The sequence below is a fragment of the Jaculus jaculus genome, chromosome 13 (assembly GCF_020740685.1).
Source record: "Jaculus jaculus isolate mJacJac1 chromosome 13, mJacJac1.mat.Y.cur, whole genome shotgun sequence".
Taxonomy (NCBI): Eukaryota; Metazoa; Chordata; class Mammalia; order Rodentia; family Dipodidae; genus Jaculus; species Jaculus jaculus.
Window position 1 is genome coordinate 40844914 of NC_059114.1, and position 19067 is coordinate 40863980.

General features: G+C 38.2%; 1 protein-coding gene across 1 annotated transcript in view; it reads right to left on the minus strand.

Annotated features, from left to right (window-relative positions):
- The window catches only part of Kctd16 (potassium channel tetramerization domain containing 16), a 345144-nt gene that overhangs the window by 272916 nt on the left and 53161 nt on the right, over nucleotides 1–19067 (minus strand). The gene's annotated exons all lie outside the window — the stretch shown is intronic.

The window sequence follows — 19067 nt, forward strand, 5'->3', positions numbered from 1 at the left end:
AGAAATGTAGGAAAGAGAGGGTCATTCAGTTTGCAACACAGTCTTGTGTTTTAGAACTGGCCATGGGCTGTGTGAAGCAGGTTTGCTGGATTCCTGCATGGAGGCACATGGTATCATGAGGATGAACCATGGACTGCAGTGGAGACCCAGTGGAGATGCTGGGATCACATGATAGCATCTAAGGAAAGCTGCTGGCCCCAATGAAGTTTTCCAGGATGTTGAGTAGCCTAGCTGGCGGGGCAGAATTGGAATTCCACAGACTTCTTGCTGGTTAGTTAGTGGACTTGAAGATTTCTCACTGGCTAGAGTTGTTAGACTTTGAGCTACAGAGTTTGGAGCTTTCTTGGTTTAAATCATGTATTGCTTGAATATTTCTTTGCTATGTCCAATGCCATCTTTTAAAGTATGAATATTTATTATGAATATTTATTCTGTGCCATTATAGGTTCGAGGGTGAGTTTTTGGTATTATGGCTCAGTTATAAGACCTTGGACTATGGAATGTGTGAACATCATTGGAATTGATAAAAACTATGGGGAATTTTAAAGTAGGACTGAATGCATTGTATTTTATATCATGTATGGATATCAGTTTATGGAGGCCAGGGGTGGAATGTGGTGGTTTGATTCAGGTGTCCCCCATAAACTCAGGTGTTCTGAATGCTAGGTTCCCAGCTGATGGAGATTTGGGAATTAATGCCTCCTGGAGGAAGTGTGTTGTTGGGGGCAGGATTATAGGTGTTATAGCCAGTTTCCCCTTGCCAATGATTGGCACACTCCCCTGTTGCTCCACCTTATGTTGGCCACAGGGTGACGTACACCCTCTGCTCATGTCATCATTTTTCCCTGCCATCATTTAACTTCCCCTCAAGCCTGTAAGCCAAAATAAGCCTCTTTCCACACAAGCTCCTCTTGGTTGGGTGATTTCTACCAGCATGTGAACATGACTGCAACACTACCTAAATCAGTGATCTCTGGATCAAGTGAGAGAACTTTCTTCAATAAATAAGGTGTAGAATGATAGAGGAAAACGCCTGATCTCAATCTCTGGCCTCCATATGTGCATGTGCATACACACGCACACACATGCAGAAATAAATCAATAAATAAATATGAGAATGGAGAAACAATTTAAATGGAACCTATGGAGATGAAAAGCAGGATTAAAAATACAGAAAAACAGAACCGTGCTTTTTGGTGTGAAAATTCAAAGAGTCACCAAATCATTAGTCAATTACCATTGTTTCATGGCATCTGCATGCCAAGCAAGAAGTGTTTCTCACAGCCAGAGCACTGAGACAAGACTGAGCATAACTGAGACAGTTTCCATATTAAGTGATTGGCACTAAGCCTTCTTTTCCCTAAATTCCCTCTGTTTATTAACTACATCCTCAAAGTAAATTTCTTAGGTCAGAAGTATTATTATTCATAGATAATAGGCAAGGCAGCTGAGGTAGGATGTGTTAAAAAGTTCTCAGTATCAAGCTGGATAGATGGCTTAGGGTTAAGATACTTGCCTGTGAATCCTCAGGACCTATGGTCCACTCCTCAGATTCTATATAAACCAGATAGACTAGGTGACACATGTGAAAGGTTGCACATGCACACAAGGTGGGGTATGTGTCTGCAATTCAATTAGGGTGGCTGAAGGCCCTGGTATGCCAATTCTCTCTCACACACACACAAACACACACACACAATCACTCTCTTTTAAAAAAAGAAAAAAAAAAGCCAGTCTCTTAAGCTTACCTCAAAAAAAAAAAAAAAAAACTTCATCTCATAGGCAGTGCCACTTACACAAAATTGAGGTCATCTTGCCCAGAGTCCACAGTTTTTCTACTGAGCAATCCTACCCATCAGCGAGAAAGCATCACTTTTAGCAATGTTCCTTGGGTGCTGAAGTAAGTTTCCTGAGTCATCCACATTTCCCTGCCAGCTCACCTTTGGCCAAAGAAACAGATTTTAAGATTAATATATGCAAGCCATGTATGTCAAGAAACCCAGATCAGCAAATTAAAATGCTTTGGGTGAAATTCAGACCTAAAGACTGGATGAACTAAAATATTTTTGTCATAGAACTGGGAATATAAGCCAAATAGGAGGTTAAATAAAGATCTGCTTCAGACTTCCAGCTAAAATGGCAGCGTAGGCATGATGCCAAAGCAGCATAGGGGGGGAAAAGACCAATAAAACTCAGCAAAATACACACTTTTACTAAAAAGCGAGGTGTATAGGAAATTGAAAAGGCAGCGGAGAAGTACATGAGATCCAGAGCATCCAGAGCCCGCACAGGCCTGCAAAAGAGACCCTGGCAGGTCCACCAACGATGGCAGTGCACCAGAAAGCTTCCAGGCTCAGCTTGAGCCACAGGAAAAGCCAGGTGAGGGGAGCTTCCACTCACACTGGAGTACTCTGCAAACTATAGAAACGTGAAGGGAGAGCAGCAGTGAACAACAGAGGAGCAGATCACAAGGTAAAAGAACACGTGGAACAGCTAAAGAACTAGAGCACCATTGGCTACCTCCCCTCCCCCACCACAAAGGCAAGCCCATCAGGATTACAGCAGATTACTGAACACAAAGTTTAAAAACCAAAAGGGCTTGGAGTGATGTATTCCATGTTCTGAAAGATAACAACTGTCAACCAAGGTTACTTTATCCTGCAAAGCTACCCATTCAAATAGAGGAGAAATAAGGACATTCCATGACAAAAGCAGGTTAAAGGAGAATTTGAAGACAAAACCAGCTCTACAGAAAATATTTGAAAGAATTCTATATGCTGAAGAAAAGGAAAAGCACACATATAAGGAACCTGGAAAAAACAAGCATTACTCAAATACTAGTTAACACAAGAGAGCAAAGGTAAAACAGGAACCACAAAAAAATTGGCAAACATAAATACACACCTTTCAATAATATCTCTTAATAACAATGGCCACAATGCACCAACCAAAAGATACAGGTTTGCAGACTGGGTTAAAAAGCAGGATCCTACAATTTGTTGTCTCCAAGAAACAAAAGGATAGGTATTACCTTAGGGTGAAAGGTTGGAAAACGGTGTTTCAAGCAAATGGGCCTAGAAAACAAGCAGGGTTTGCTATCCTAATATCTGAAAAGGTAAACTTCAGTCCAACACTAGTTAAGAAAGATAAGGAGGGTCACTTTATATTGACCAGGGGGACACTCCAACAGGAGGATTTTACAATTATAAACATATATGCACCTAACATGGGGGCTCCCAAAATCATTAAACAAACACTATTAGAACTAAGGTCACAGATAACACCAAACACAGTGGTCATGGGTAAGTTTAACACCCCACTCTTATCAATTGACAGGTCATCCCAGGAAAAAATAAACATAGAGGCATCTGGACTAAATGAGGTCATAGAAGGAATGGACCTAACAGATATATACAGGACATTTCATCCAAAGGCTGCAGAATATACATTCTTTTTAGCAGCACATGGAGCATTTTCTAAAATAGACCATATACTAGGGCACAAAGCAAATCTTAACAAATTCAGGAAAACTGAAACAATTCCTTGCATTCTATCTGACCACAATGGAATTAAACTACAAATCAATAGCAAGAAAGGCTAGAGAGCATACACAAAATCATGGAAACTAAACAATACACTACTAAATGATGAATGGGTCAATGAAGAAATCAAGAAGGATATCAAAAAATTTATAGAGTCAAATGATAATGAGAACACAACATACCAAAATCTCTGGGACACAATGAAGGCAGTTCAAAGAGGTAAATTTATAGCTTTTAAGTGCCTATATTAAGAAATTAGAAAGGTCACAAGTAAACAACCTAATGCTTCAGCTTAAAGCCTTGGAAAAAGAAGAACAAGGCAAACCAAAAATCAGTAGACAGGAAGAAATTTTAAAGATTAGGGCAGAAATTAATGAAATAGAAACAAAAAAATCAATCCAAAAAAATTAATGAAACAAAGAGTTGGTTCTTTGAAAGAATAAATAAGATTGATAAACCCTTAGTAAATCTGACCAAAAGAAAGGGAGAAGAGACACAAATTAATAAAATTAGAGATGAAAAAGGTAACATCACAGCAGATTTCAGAGAAATTCAAAAAATCATACGGACATACTATAAAAGCATATACTCCACAAAGTATGAAAATCTGAAAGAAATGGATGAGTTCCTTGATTTATAATGACCTACCTAAATTAAATCAAGATGAGATTAATCACTTAAATAGACCTATAACAAGCATGGAGATCTGGCAGTTATCAATAATCTCCCAACTAAAAAAAGCCCAGGCCCAGATGGATTCACTGATGAATTTTACGAAACCTTCAAGGAAGAGGTAACACCATTGCTTCTTAAGCTTTTCCAGGATATAGAAAAAGAAGGAATTCTACCAAATTCCTTCTATGAAGCAAGCATCACCCTGATATCAAAACTAGGCAAAGATAGAACAAAACAGAAAATTACAGACCAATCTCCCTCATGAACATAGATGCAAAAATTCTCAACAAAATATTGGCAAACAGAATACAAGAATATATCAGAAAGATCATTCATCCTGACCCAGTAAGCTTTATCCCAGAGATGCAGGGATGGTTCAATATATGCAAATCTATAAATATAATACATTATATAAATGGGTTGAAGGACAAAAATCACATGATCATCTCATTAGATGCAGAGAAAGTGTTCTACAAAATCCAACATCCCTTCATGATAAAAGTCCTATTGAGACTGGGTATAGAAGGAACATATCCCAATATAATGAAGGCTATTTATGACAAGCTTACAGCCAACATATTACTAAATGGGGAAAAAAACTGGAAGCTTGTCCACTAAAATCAGGAACAAGACAAGTGTGTCCAGTGTCCCCACTTTTATTTAATATAGTTCTGGAACTGTTAGCCATAGCAATAAGGCAAGAGACACATAAAAGGGATACAAATTGGAAAGGAAAAGATCAAGTTATCATTATTTGCAGATGACATGGTTCTATACATAAAGGGCCCTAAAGACTCTCCTAGCAAACTGTTAGAGATAATAAAAACCTACAGCCATGTAGCAGGATACAAAATAAATACAAAGAAATCAGTAGCCTTCATATATCCTAACAACAAACACACAGAGGATGAAATCAGAGAATCACTCCCATTCACAATGGCATCAAAAAATAAATAAATAAATAAGGTACCTTGGAATAAACCTAACCAAGGAAGTAAAGAATCTCTACAAGAAGAACTTTAAAACTCTCAAGCGAGAAATTGCAGAAGACACTAGAAAATGAAAAACATCCCTTTTCCCGGATTGGAAGAATCAATATTGTGAAAATGGCAATCTTACCAAAAGCAATCTATACGTTTAATGTAATCCCTATCAAAATTCCAAAGACATTCTTCATGGAAATAGAAAAACAATCCAAAAATTCATTTGGAATTACAAAAAACCTCGAATATCTAAAATAATACTGAGCAACAAAAATAAGGCTGGTGGTATCACCATACCTGATTTTAACCTATACTACAGAGCCATAGTAACAAAAACAACATGGTACTGGCACAAAAACAGCCATGTAGATGAATGGAACAGAACAGAGGACCCAGATATAAGTCCAGGTAGCTATAGCCACTTGATATTCGATAAAAATGCCAAAAATACTCATTGTAGAAAAGACAGCCTCTTCAGCAAATGGTGTTGGGAAAATTGGATATATATCTGTAGAAGGATGAAAATAGATTTTTCTCTCTCTCCATGCACAAGAATTAAGTCCAAATGATTGAAAGACCTTAATATCTGATCTGAAACTCTGAAACTGCTAGAGGAAAAAGTAGAGGAAACCCTTCATCATATTGGTCTTGGCAAAGACTTTCTGAATACAACCCCAATTGCTCAGGCAATAAAACCACAGATTAATCAATGGGACCTCATGAAATTACAAAGATTTTGCACTGCAAAGGACACAGTGAATAAAGCAAAGAGGCAACCTACAGAATGGGAAAAAATCTTCGCCAGCTATATATCTGATAGAGGAATAATATCTAGGATATACAAAGAACTCAAAAAGTTAAATAATAAGGAATCAAATAAGCCAATCAAAAATTGGCTATGGAGCTAAAGTAGAGCATTCTCAAAGAAAGAAATACGAATGGCATATAAGCATCTAAAAAAATGTTCTACATCACTAGTCATCAGGGAAATGCAGATTAAAACTACATTGAGATTCCATCTCACTCCTGTCAGATTGGCTACCATCATGAAAACAAATGGTCATAAATGTTGGCGGGGATGTGGGAGAAGAGGAACCCTTCTGCACTGCTGATGGGAATGCAATCTGGCCCAGCCATTGTGGAAATCAGTGTGGAGGTTCCTAAAACAGCTAAGGATTGATCTACCATATGACCCAGCTATAGCACTCCTAGGCATATATCCTAAGAACTTATCTGATTTCCTTAGAAGTACATGCTCAACCATGTTTACTGCTGCTTAATTTATAATAGCTGGGAAATGGAACCAGCCTAGATGTCCCTCAACAGATGAGTGGATAATGAAGATGTGGCACATTTATACAATGGAGTTCTACTCAGCGGTAAAGAAAAACGAAGTTATGAAATTTTCAGGAAAATGGATGGATCTGGAAAGGATTATACTAAGTGAGGTAACCCAGGCCCAAAAAGCCAAGCGCCACATGTTCTCCCTCATATGTGGATCCTAGCTACAGATGATTGGGCTTCTGCATGAGAAGGAAAATACTTAGTAGCAGAGGCCAGTAATTTAAAAAGGAGATATAAAGGGAAGAGAAAGGAAGGGAAGAGGGTACTTAATAGGTTGGTATTGTATATATGTAAGTAGAATGATTGAGATGGGGAGGTAATATGATGGAGAATGGAACTTCAAAGGGGAAAGTGCGGGGCAGTAGGGTATTACCATGGGATATTTTTTATAATCATGGAAAATGTTAATAAAAATTGTGAAAAGACAAAAAATAAAATAAAAAGATATTACAGAAAAAAATATCTGCTTCTATGAATTCTTCCAGAAGCAAGCATAGTATCTCACTGCCTGTTGTTAGAGACTAATAACAAATAGAAGCCTGTAGTAGATGCTTAGCAGCACTCATGCGCTCCATGCCCATTGCTTGTTAAGCATGACACAGGAGCTTTAACGCTTACAGAATAACTAAACAACTAAAACATACTCATTTGTGGGAAACAGATTTTTATCCTAGGGGGAAAAGTGTGACTGAGGTAAGATATCCCAGCCAACATTTCAATATGCTTCTGTTTAGAATTTTTAAAAAAATAGATCCTTAGGCTTTTGAGGTGATTGTACTGTACTTGAAATGTTATCCAAATGAATTATTTATAAAGTTGCAAAAATCTGCAAACTCTGATGAGTGGATCTTTTTGATGCCCTCATCTCCTGGAGAGCTGTTGTGGTGACCCTCTGCTCCCTTCTACAGACATTCTGGCTACAACTGACTTTGGCTATAAGTGTCCAGTGACCTCAAATAATAACCCTGCTGCCAAAGAGACAGGGTGGAAAGGTGAAATCCATTTAAGGTGTCCTTCTGAGCCCTTCAGTTCCCCTAGTTTGGAGAAGAGAAGCTGGGAAGTGACAAGAGAAAATTAAAGACAGTGAATTAATCTATAGCTAAAGAGAGGGTCACATACATATGCATATACATGAACATATTTTAATAAATTTTTTTCTTTAAAAAGTGCCATAATATGGGCTGGAAAGATGGCTTAGTGGTTAAGCGCTTGCCCTGTGAAGCCTAAGGACCCCAGTTTGAGGCTCAATTTCCCAGGACCCATGTTAGCCAGATGCACAAGGGGGCGCATGCGTCTGGAGTTCGTTTGCAGTGGCTGGAGGCCCTGGCATGCCCATTTTCTCTCTCTCTCTCTCTCTCTCTCTCTCTCTCTCTCTCTCTCTCTCTCTCTCCCTCTCCCTCTCTCTCTGCCTCTTTCGCTCTGTCTGCCACTCTCAAATACACAAATAAAATTAAACAATTGTTTTTAAAAGTGCCATAATATTTACCATTCTTTCAAGTCTCTCTTCAACCTCATAAAGGCAAGCTATTGAAGAAATCTGTTCCACACAATCCAGAGAACAAAAATGAATTGGATATTCTAAGGACCAGACACTTTTCAGGCACAAAGGATACAAGGTCACATAGCCCTAGTTCTTGTGGACACTAGATTGTACAGCTGTTAGCATCTAAACTGAGTCGGAAGCCAGAGGGCATGGACAAGAGTGTGTTTCTGGATCATAGGTTTTCCCAGCTTCCCTACGCTTCTTAACGAAGAGTTTAAATAAGAATATATTTCTGTACCTCTCCCATAATATAGTTTTTGAAATTTTGAGATGTTTTCATTTGAAGGTAATCTTAATGTTATTAAGTTTATAAATATACTAATTTATTAAATACCCAATCCTAGTTATTTTAAAACGCATTAAAAAAACACACAAATATCTACTCTCTCCATGTTAGCACTCATTTATATCATAGTTTGGGAACAGGAAGAATAGTTTTCACTTAAATTGCAAGTCAGTAGGTGTTCCTTTACAGTCAACTTTAGTAAAATTCATACAACCCAATAATTAACTGTGATCTTCTTTACTCAATAACTCATAAGGAAACACCTTCAAACTGCATTTTGTTAATGTTTCTATACTAAAATGTAGAAAAACTGAACCACACAAATATTGAAGTTAAAAATTCCTTAACATTTTACTCCTGATACCATTACCACAATTGACTGGGCAATAACCTGATGTAATCAAAGAAAAAGGAATGAAAGATCTGAGGAATGTGAATGTAATGGACACTGCATTGCACTAATCCATAGCTGTACTCTTACAAACTAGCCATGACAGTTTTGAACAGGAAGGCTTTCCTGCTTACAGTGCAGTATCTCTTCTGACTGTGGCTCATCCTTCACCTGTAGTAGATCTGTACAGCACCTCTGGTGCATTTAGGACAATGGTCTCAAAGCCACCTGCAGCTTTCCCAACAACTCCTTGCTTTCTCTCCTGTTAAAAGCTGCAGCCCTTTCCTGATGTTTATAAAATTTTCTGCTACGATACCTACCACTTCCATCAGCAGATCCACAATCAATCACTACCATAGTGAATGCCAGAGCTTCTTTGACCAATGCTGCCCCTCTTGATAGGTCCATACTTTGACTGTTGCTGTCCACTGTAATCTCCAAAATAATTATAGTTCTCACCTCCACCTTAGATCTCACCACCAAAACCTCTTCCTTCGTTGTAACCATCATATCCTCCCCTGCTCCTCCACCTTGGTTTCCATATCCTGATCCACTGCCACCATAGCCTCCTCTGCTACTACAACCAAGACCACCCACCATGACATCTAAATACATTATATCTCCCATAACCTCCACCATAACTCCCTCCACTGCTACAATTTCCACAACCATTGTCACCTCTTCCACCAGTTACCACCACAACCAAAATTATCTCCACCTCCTCCAAAGTTTCCATCACAATAAAGTTGCCAGATCCACCTCCACATTCTTTCTGTGAGCCGGCTGAATGCATCTTTTACTTAGAAGGGGACTTTTCACTTCAAAATTATGCTCACTAATTGTGTTATATTTCTGAATGACAATTTTGTCAAATGTATCATGGTCATTAAAAGTTACAGAAGCAAATCCTCTCTGTTTTCCACCTATTTGTCTTCCATCACTCGTATCGTTTCAATGTTGCCATATTTTTAAAAGTTGTCTCTCAAATTATACTCTTCTGTGTTTCCTTTAATACCACCAACAAAAACTTTCTTCACTATTACATGGGCTCCAGGCTTTATAGAATCCTCTCTATTAACAGCTTTCTTTGGCTCCACCATCAACCTTGTGTGGCCAAGCACACACTACTGCATCGACCTCTTCAACACATGAGTAAGTCACAAAACCAAAGCCTCTGGAACACTTTGGGGGTCTCTTGTGACCATGCAATCTGTGAGTGTGCCCCATTTCTCAAAATGTTCTCTCAAACTAACAGCTGCAGTTTCAAAGCTCAGATCACCAATAATCAACTTCCTCAGCTGCTATGGTTCTGTTGGATCATGGCCCTCCATGTGAAGACCAGACTTCCCTCCTTCAGGTAGAGTTCAATATGGAACCAAGAGCCCATCAAATTATATTATGTTAAAATCATTCTTCTGAAGGGAAGTATCCTTAGAGACAAGAGAAAAAAAACTGCCAGTGAAGAACAGGTTGTTATTTTAATGTGTGGTGATTGTTGTGACTGCTACTTCTTCTTGTTATTTTTAAGCATCTTACCTGCTGGTGATTAAGGTAATAAAATTACACCATGCTAATGTCCTTCTGCTTTGAGAAAAAAATGTAAACAGACATTTGTGACACCTGTAACACATAAGTAGATAATTTTCTCCCTACACCTGTTAGCTTAATATGACAATAGCATCAAAATAGTTCCTTCTTATTTAAAAGTAGAACACATCTCAACCTGCTATGGTTTTATTTGGCTGTAATAGCTATGTAGAGTTGCTTAGAGATGGAAAGTAAACATCTTGGCTAAGGTTTTCTAAAACAAAGCTTCAGTCCTTACCATCAGGAAATGCAAATTCAAGCTACATTGTGATTCACCTTACCAGTCATATGCATTATAATACATGTAAACAATGGAGTCTTACACACCTGTAAAGAAAAATAAAGTTATGAAATTTGTGGGAAAATGAGAAGGCAAGGCCTTTGAGAGGTAGCTGAGTTTAGGTGAGGTTATAATAGTAAAGCCATCATGATGGGTTGGTGACCTTTAAGATAGAAAAAGAGGCTAGTGTTTTTTTTTCCTCATTGCATGAGGATACAGAAAAGTGGCCGTGTACACACAAGAAAAGGAGGCCTCATTAACCATGGTGGCAAGCTGGTCTTAAACTTCTCAGTCTCCAGGACCATGAGAACTAAATGTTTGCTGCTTAAGCCACTTAGTGAAGGATAATTTGTTATAATAGCAAAACAAGCTAAGAGAGAAGAAAATCATTGGTCCAAACTACATGGCCAAGCTATAGTCATCTGCACATCAACTTTATGTTGTTGTTTGTTTTTATTTTTGTCCAAATATCTGTATAATCCTTAACATCTATATTTAGAAATTTACATTTGACATTTTAGAATATTCACTAAAATCATGCAAACATGAAGACGTGAGTTGAAATCCCCAGAATCCACATAAAAGCCAGCCACAGTGCTGCATGCCTCTCATAAAAGCCAGCAGTAGAGAGGCAGGGGCAGGAGGATCCCTGGGACTTGCTGACTAGCTAGACTAGTAAAATTGGTAAATCCTGAGTTAAGTTAATGTGGAAAACAATTGAGGAAGACACCTGGCATTAACCTCTGGCCTTCACCTATGTATAAACACGCATGCACCCACACATGCACAAGCACATATACATACATTTGCATATACCACACACAAATATACATGCAAAAAATTGAACTTCAGGGCTGAAGAGATGGTTAAGTGGTTAAGGTGTTTGCCTGCAAAGCCAAAGGATCCCGATTTGATTCTCCAAGATCCACATAAGCCAGATGCACAAGGAGATGCATGCATTTGGAGTTCTTTTGTAGTGGCTGGAGGCCCTGGAGTGCCAATTCTCTATCTCAGTCTCTCTCTCTACCTCTCTCTATATATATCAATCTTTCCTTCCTTCTCCCAAATAAATAAAATATGTTTTAAAAATTTGAACTTCCTATACCAATCCTACCTAGAAAAATACCATCAGATTCATGAAAAGAAAGAAATAATAAAAACAAATATAATTAACATAATAATATTAAATTCTAGGCAGATAAAATTTTCTCTTTAGGGATTCTAATTCTAATGTTCATTCATTAATAAAGGAAGATTATTAACAGGGTTTAGAGCAGTTTATAATAATTAGATATCAAGCCAGGAGTTCCTCTTTGTAAAGATAAAAGAGAATGAAAAATCAAAAGGAGAATTATGAAATGTCAGCCTATGCAATTTGATCTTGATACCCCCATCACTCATGGATATTACCTATATGATCATATCTCCATTCTCTGGGAACCATTTCTCTAAACCAGCTACAGTAAGTAGAGTTCTATTTGCTTATAAACAACCCCAGGGTGTGAGAGCTCATAGCTATTCTAGTAATTCATTATAACATTGATAGTACCCTTTTCACACTCAAGTGTCTCAACATAGAATGCACTATAAGGGTACAGGCTGTCCATCATCTAGACATCAGTGTGTGAATACACACTGCATCTGACTCTGTAATAATGACTAGAATTACAAATGAGTGAGAAAGTCCCCAGTCCTCAAAGAGCTTATGAACAGATGAGCTCTTTGTGAGGGTAGGGGGTGAGAGGGTGCACACATATGCACAGGCCAGAGAACAACCTTGGCTGTCAATGTCCACCTTTTTGGAGGCAGGCTTTCAATGGTCTGGAGCATGTCAGGTAGCCTAGACTGACTGGCCAACAAGCTGAAGGAAGCTCCTTCCTACATGCTGAGATTCTTCCTGCATATCTGGCTTTACAAAACATGTGTTGGGAATCTAACTCAGGTCCTCACTCTTGTACAGTATGCACTTTTATTTACTAAGCCATCCCCTAGTCCCCAGATGAATCTCCTAATGACAAAACAAAATGGTAAGGGTCACATTGAAGTCTGTACAGTGTGTACTTGGAAACACAGTACTGATGAAGCAGAGACACGTGTGGATTCCTGAGCCAGAAGGGTAAAAATACCAGCCATCATTGGTACAGAGACATAATGCAAGGAAGGTCTCCCCTTTCAGAAAAGCACCTTACTTTGTGTTTGTGAGTATTCAAGAAACTGGTGTGGGTAAGATTAAAGTGAGAAGAGGGCTGGAGAGATGGCTTAGCAGTCAAGCACTTGCAATTTTCTACTCTTTTTCTTCTTTAGTTGCTATACACAAGAAATCCTTACAAAGAAGGTGAAACATTTAATTTGTACAAGAAACCAGAAATGTTTGCAAGCAAATATAGTATCCATAATTTGCTAGCTTTAAAGTATAAGTCTTACCATATTAATATATAAAGCTTTTATGCTGAAGATGAAAGTTAAAAATAAATTTAATTATTGCAAATATAAACCAGGGACTGAAGAGATTACATCCATTCCCTGCCCTCCTCTTAGGGTTTGTCCCATAGTATTGAGCACAAGTGTCTGTTTCTCACTTATTGTCTTTCTCATGAACATGGGGGCAAGGTTGTACGTTAACACATAACAAAGTAAGTGTTCAACAAATACTTATTAAGTAAATTAGTAAGGAAAGAGAAATCAGTGAATGATTTTACATCTTATTTTAAACTCATTGATACATGAAATTAGCTTTTGTTAGTCGTCCCTCTTCCTCTGTCTAGCTTCCTACTCCCCCACCCTACTTTCACCCTCCCATCCATCCTCAGCATTCACCCATGGGCTTTCATATCACTTCATTGCTACTTTCCCTACTCTTCTCCCTTGAAGCTTCTTCCTCTCCCCCACCTCAGTAGGCTCCTTTCTAGTTCCCTTTCTTCATAATTCACATACTTAAAGGTTCTAACCTAGGGTCCATATATGGCAGAGAACATGCTTCATTTGTATTTTTGTACCAGAGTTACCTCACTTAATATAACATTTTAAAACTGGGCATAGTGGTGTATCATATAATCCCAACACTCAGAAAGCAGAGGTAGGAGGATTGCTATAGGTTTGAGGCCAGCCTGAGACTGAGTGAATTCCAGGTCAGCCTGGGCTAGTGATGTCCTACCTTGAAAATAAATAAAACAAAACAAAACAAAAAGTATTTTCCAATTTCATCCATTGCCCAGCAAATTTCACAACTTTATATTCCTTTACGGGTAACTAAAATGTCACTGTATATATGTACCACATTTTCATTATGGTATCTTCAATTGATGGACATCTGGGCTGATTCCATTCCCTTGCAGCAATAAACAGTGATGAAAAGTATCTCTGCAGTAGAGTGCTGAGTCATTTGGAAATATGCCCAGGAGTGGTAGAGCTGGGTCATATGATAGTTCTAATTTTAGGTTTGAGAAATCACCACACTGCTTTTTATAATGGCTATACCTGTTTACACCCCACTAACAGTGACTAACAATTCCTCTTTCATCATACTCTCATCAGTGTTTGATGTTCTATGATGAAATGTTTTCTTGATGAAAGTCATTGTAACAGTAACTTTAATGTTGCTGTGACAAAATACCTGAAAAAAATCAGTTTAATTGACAAAAAGTTTGGTTCAGCATACAGTTCCAAGTTACAGAACATTATCATAGGGAAGGTTTAACAAGAGGATCTTGAGGCAGATGATGGATGACACTCATCACAGAGAGAAAATAGAAAGCAATAAATAACGCTGCTCAGCCAGCTCTCTTCTTTTTATATAGCCCAGATCCCCAGCCCATGAAATTGTACTGTCTACAATCAAGGTTGGTCTTTCTGTCTCCATTAGCCTAATCATGATAATCCTAGTAGACATGCACAGAGATTAAATGAGTTAGCATAATGCTTCACAGGTGTTTCTAGGTCCTTTCAAGTAGAACACCAATATAAACCATTACAACCATTCTGACAGAGGTGGATGGAACCTGAAAGTAGTTTAATTTGTATTTCCCTAATGGTGAAGATTTGCATTTCTTCCTTTGAGAACTCTGTTTAGTTCTTTAGCTCATGAAATAGAAATGGAAGGAACACTACCCTTCTCTTTATACGAAGCTAATATATTCTGAAATAAAAATATGATAAATGTACAACACAAAAAAATTATATACTAATCTTCCTGATGAACATAGGTGCAAAAAATTCTCAATAAAATACTTGTGAACAGAATGCAAGAACAGAACAAATACATAATGCATCATGATCAAGTTGGCTTTATATTAGAGAAGCAGTGATAGCTCAACATATGTAAACCAATAAAATTAATATATTCCATAAATAGACTCAAAGACAGAAATCACATGATCATCTAGAGCAATACAGAAAACACAGAAGAAGTATTTGACAAAATTCAGTATCTCTTTATGACAAGAGAATTGAAGAAACCAAATTAGATGGAACATAATTTAACATAATATAGGCTATATATAAAAATGTAAACCTGGCATGGTGGTGCACACCTTTAATCCCAGCACTCAGGAGACAGAGGTAGGAGGATCACCATTAGTTTGAGGGCACCCTGAGACTACATAGTAAATTCCAATTCACCTTGAGCTAGAGCAAGACCCAACCTCAAAAAAAAATGTATAGCTAACATTATAATATAGTATGAAAAATTCATGTGCCAGCCTTACTGACACATACCTATAATTCTAGTGTGGTGGAGAATTTGGCAGCTTAGTATTTCCACTAAAATTATGAACAAGACACACATTATCCATTTTTACTTAACATAGTGCTACAAGTCTTAACTACAGCAGTATGGTAGTGAAGTAAAAGAAAAAAAGACAGGCTGGAGAGATGGCTTAGCGGTTAAGCACTTGCCTGTGAAGCCTGAGGACCCCGGTTCGAGGCTCGATTCTCCAGGACCCACGATAGCCAGATGCACAAGGGGGCGCACACATCTGGAGTTCTGTTTGCAGTGGCTGGAGGCCCTGGCGGGCCCATTCTCTCTCTCTATCTGTCTCTATCTGCCTCTTTCCCTCTCTCTCTCTCTGTTGCTTTCAAATAAGTAAAAATAAACAAAATAAGAAAAAGAAAAAAAAAACATGTAAATAGGAACGTAAGAAGTCACAGTTTCCTGACTTGCAGATAATATGATTCTATGCACAAGTGAGCCTAAAGACTCCACTAGAAAACTCTTAGGACTATAATCACTTTCAGCAAGTGTTAGGTTGCAAAGTTCACATACTAAAATCTATTACTTAGTTTCTGTATACCAATAACAAACGAGCTGAGGAAGAAATCATGGAAACAACTCCATTCATAGTTCTTTGCAAAAGATAAAATACTTTGCAAGAAACCTAACAAAGGAACTGAATGGCCTCTATAATGAAAACTGCAAAAGTTTTAAGAGAGAAATTAAGGAAAACATTAGAAGGTGGAAAGATCTCCCATGCTCATGGATTTTAAGAACTAATATGGTAAAAATGGCTACCTTCCCAACAGCAATTTAGAGATTCATTGCCATCCCCATCAAAATTCTAATATCACTTTTCACAGAAATGAAAAATGTCATAAAATTCATTTGGAGACATAAAATATCTTCAATCCTGAGGAGGGGTAAAAGACAGGATGCATCACTATACCTGATTTCAAGTTGTATTATAATGCCATAGTAACAAAAATAGTATGGCATTGGCACTAAAGCAGAAGGTATACCAGTGGAACAGAAGAGGTTTATATTACTCCCATAGCTATAGCCATCTGATCTTTGATAACAACCAAAAAGAAAAAACAAATAGCCAAAAACACTTGTTAGAGCAATGAAACTATATCCTTATCTATCACTGTGCATAATTATTAACTTGAAACTGATCAAAGACCTTAATGTGAGACCTGACAATATTATAGGGGAAAAATAGAGAAAATCTTAAAGATGGGAATGGATGGAAACCTTCTTGAATAGAACACTGGCCACCCAAGAAATGAGATCAGCTAGTGATAAATGAGATTTCATGAAATTAAAAAGCTTCCAAGCAGCAAAGGAATGATAATTCCTGGTAGACATGAACAGATATTAACCAAGTTAGCATAATGCTTCACAGGTATTTCTAGGTCCTGTCAAGGAGAACATCAATATAAACCATTACAACCATTCTGACAGAGTGAAGAGACAAACTACAAAATGGACAAAATCTTTGACAGTTATACATCTCACAGAGGATTAGTGTTGAAAATATATAAAGAACTCAAAAAATCTAAATAGCATCAAAACAAATATCTTAATTTTTTAAAAAACTGGGCTATTTAAAGTCTTAAATATGTTCTGAGCCAGTCTTGCAGACACATGCCTATAATTCCAGAGTGGTGGATAATTTGGCAGATTGGTGAAAGAAGTCCCTCCTTAGACCAGAATAGAGAAAAAGAAAGTGTTGTACACAGTGTGAGAAGGAGGAACCGCAGCAGGATAGTTCTTTATAGGAAGTCAGCTAGGCACAAGGCCTAAGCAGAACAAGGAGATGCCACCCCACCTGCCTTCGCATAACAAGAACTCCTGTCTCATCCAGTCTCACCCAAGTTAGCTACAACTGATTTCTCAAAAACTCATTTGAGGCCTCTTGAGTACATGAACTGAACACTGAGTCTGATGGCAAAGTCCACCCTAGTTGAATGTTTGAGCCATAAAAGGGCCACGTGCATAGACTCTCCTGGTTTGTCTCTCCTATGTCTGTCCTATGGGTTTTACTGAGTAAGCCCTTTTCCCCTTGGCATCCTTCCTAGGAAAGTGGAGAACTCTTATTTGCCTGGGTATTTTCCTATCTGCTTCTTACACCTAAACATGTATTTTATTTCCAAATGCCTTTTCACTTTGTTACATCTATGATTTTCCTTTAAACACTGGTCCCTTTATGATTTACATTCTTTGACTCTCTTAGTTGTATTCTCTGGGCATTGGTAGATTATCCTGACTCTTGCTTTGGGAAGTTCCTTCCCTTTCCCAGCATGGCTAGGATTATGGAAAATAAGTTTTTCTCCTCTGGACACTTCCCTGTCTTGGCTCTGAGAATTTCTCAATCAACTCCATGTGTGATCTTTCTTTAAGTACTGAATCCTTCATTACCTGAAAGTGAAGGGCTAGGCTCTCCTATTTTGCTCCCATGAGTATGTGTGTATATGTTTTTAGGCTGGGACAAGCTCCCAAGAGGGACTCACCATGGTCAATGGAATGGTAACAGAGGCATAGGGAAGTGGACTATCCACAGTCTTCGAGAAACCATTGGGTCATTATTCCCTCCTTGCTTAACAATGCTCCAGGTCATAGTTTCCTGTCCTCTTATCTCCTAAGTCACCTGATCACAGTTCTGGTGTCACACCCTAGCTATTTTATATGGTTAATGTAATAATTGCCCCTAAAGGAACTTTTCTATTCAACTTAACCAACGAGTTGTTTTTTCTTACTCACCTTCCCCCAGCTGAAAAAGCCCACTCCCTGAAAACTCAGGTTGCCTGTGCTCCTCTCTTGAGAGTCAGCCCTGTCAGCTCATGCCTTTCCTAAACAAAAGAATTCATCTTTGCCTCAGAGTGGTTTGTGTGGTCTTGATCACTCCCAAGCCTTACATGTGTGTATGTTTCTTCTAAATCCTTTGGCCTGGACTCTCATTTTTGCCTCCCAAGTAGATGTGCTTATATGCTTTTACCCCAGAGACTTCTCTGTGATGGGAATCCTCTTTGTCAACCCACTTTCTAGCTGGAGAAGGAGAGGAAATCCCTTGCCTTCTCCTGGATCCCAATTCTTTCTAAACAAACCTCATAATTTGTAATTTACCCCTCTCAGAGTCTGTTTTCTCAATTCTTTGTTAAAATGGACAAGAACCTTAAAGTTGGTGTTCACTGAACCCCAAATCCTTGCATTACAAGGAGTGCAGCAGGAATGGCAGTAAAAGAACAGCCTGTGTAAAATGATGAACTGTGTCAGTCTCCACTGTGGAACAATCATTATTAGGTTAGAATAAGCCACTATGTATACAATTTCCCAACACATAATTCTGACCATACAAATGAAGGTAGTCCTGGTTAGTTAGGACCTAAGCCAAGACTAAGTTTAAAGCACAGAAGTTATGTAGTACTGAGCTGTATGCAATTCTGATTTGCTATGCTATGTCACAGCACTCTGCTCACAATTTTGCTAGAAGTAAGGTGTGGATTTTTTGTTTGAGGGCACTTTCAAGACTACATTTGCATTTAAGACCTGCTATTTCCTTTCTGATCTCTCATCATGGCCTTCCCTCTACATGGAGCACTTGGGAGGTTAATGCAAGACGATCACTAGTGCCAGTCCAGGGTAGCCTTATGTAGTGAATTTTAACAGAAAGCACCACTCTCACCTCAATTCACAAATTAGTTATGCATATTCCACATTCAGCT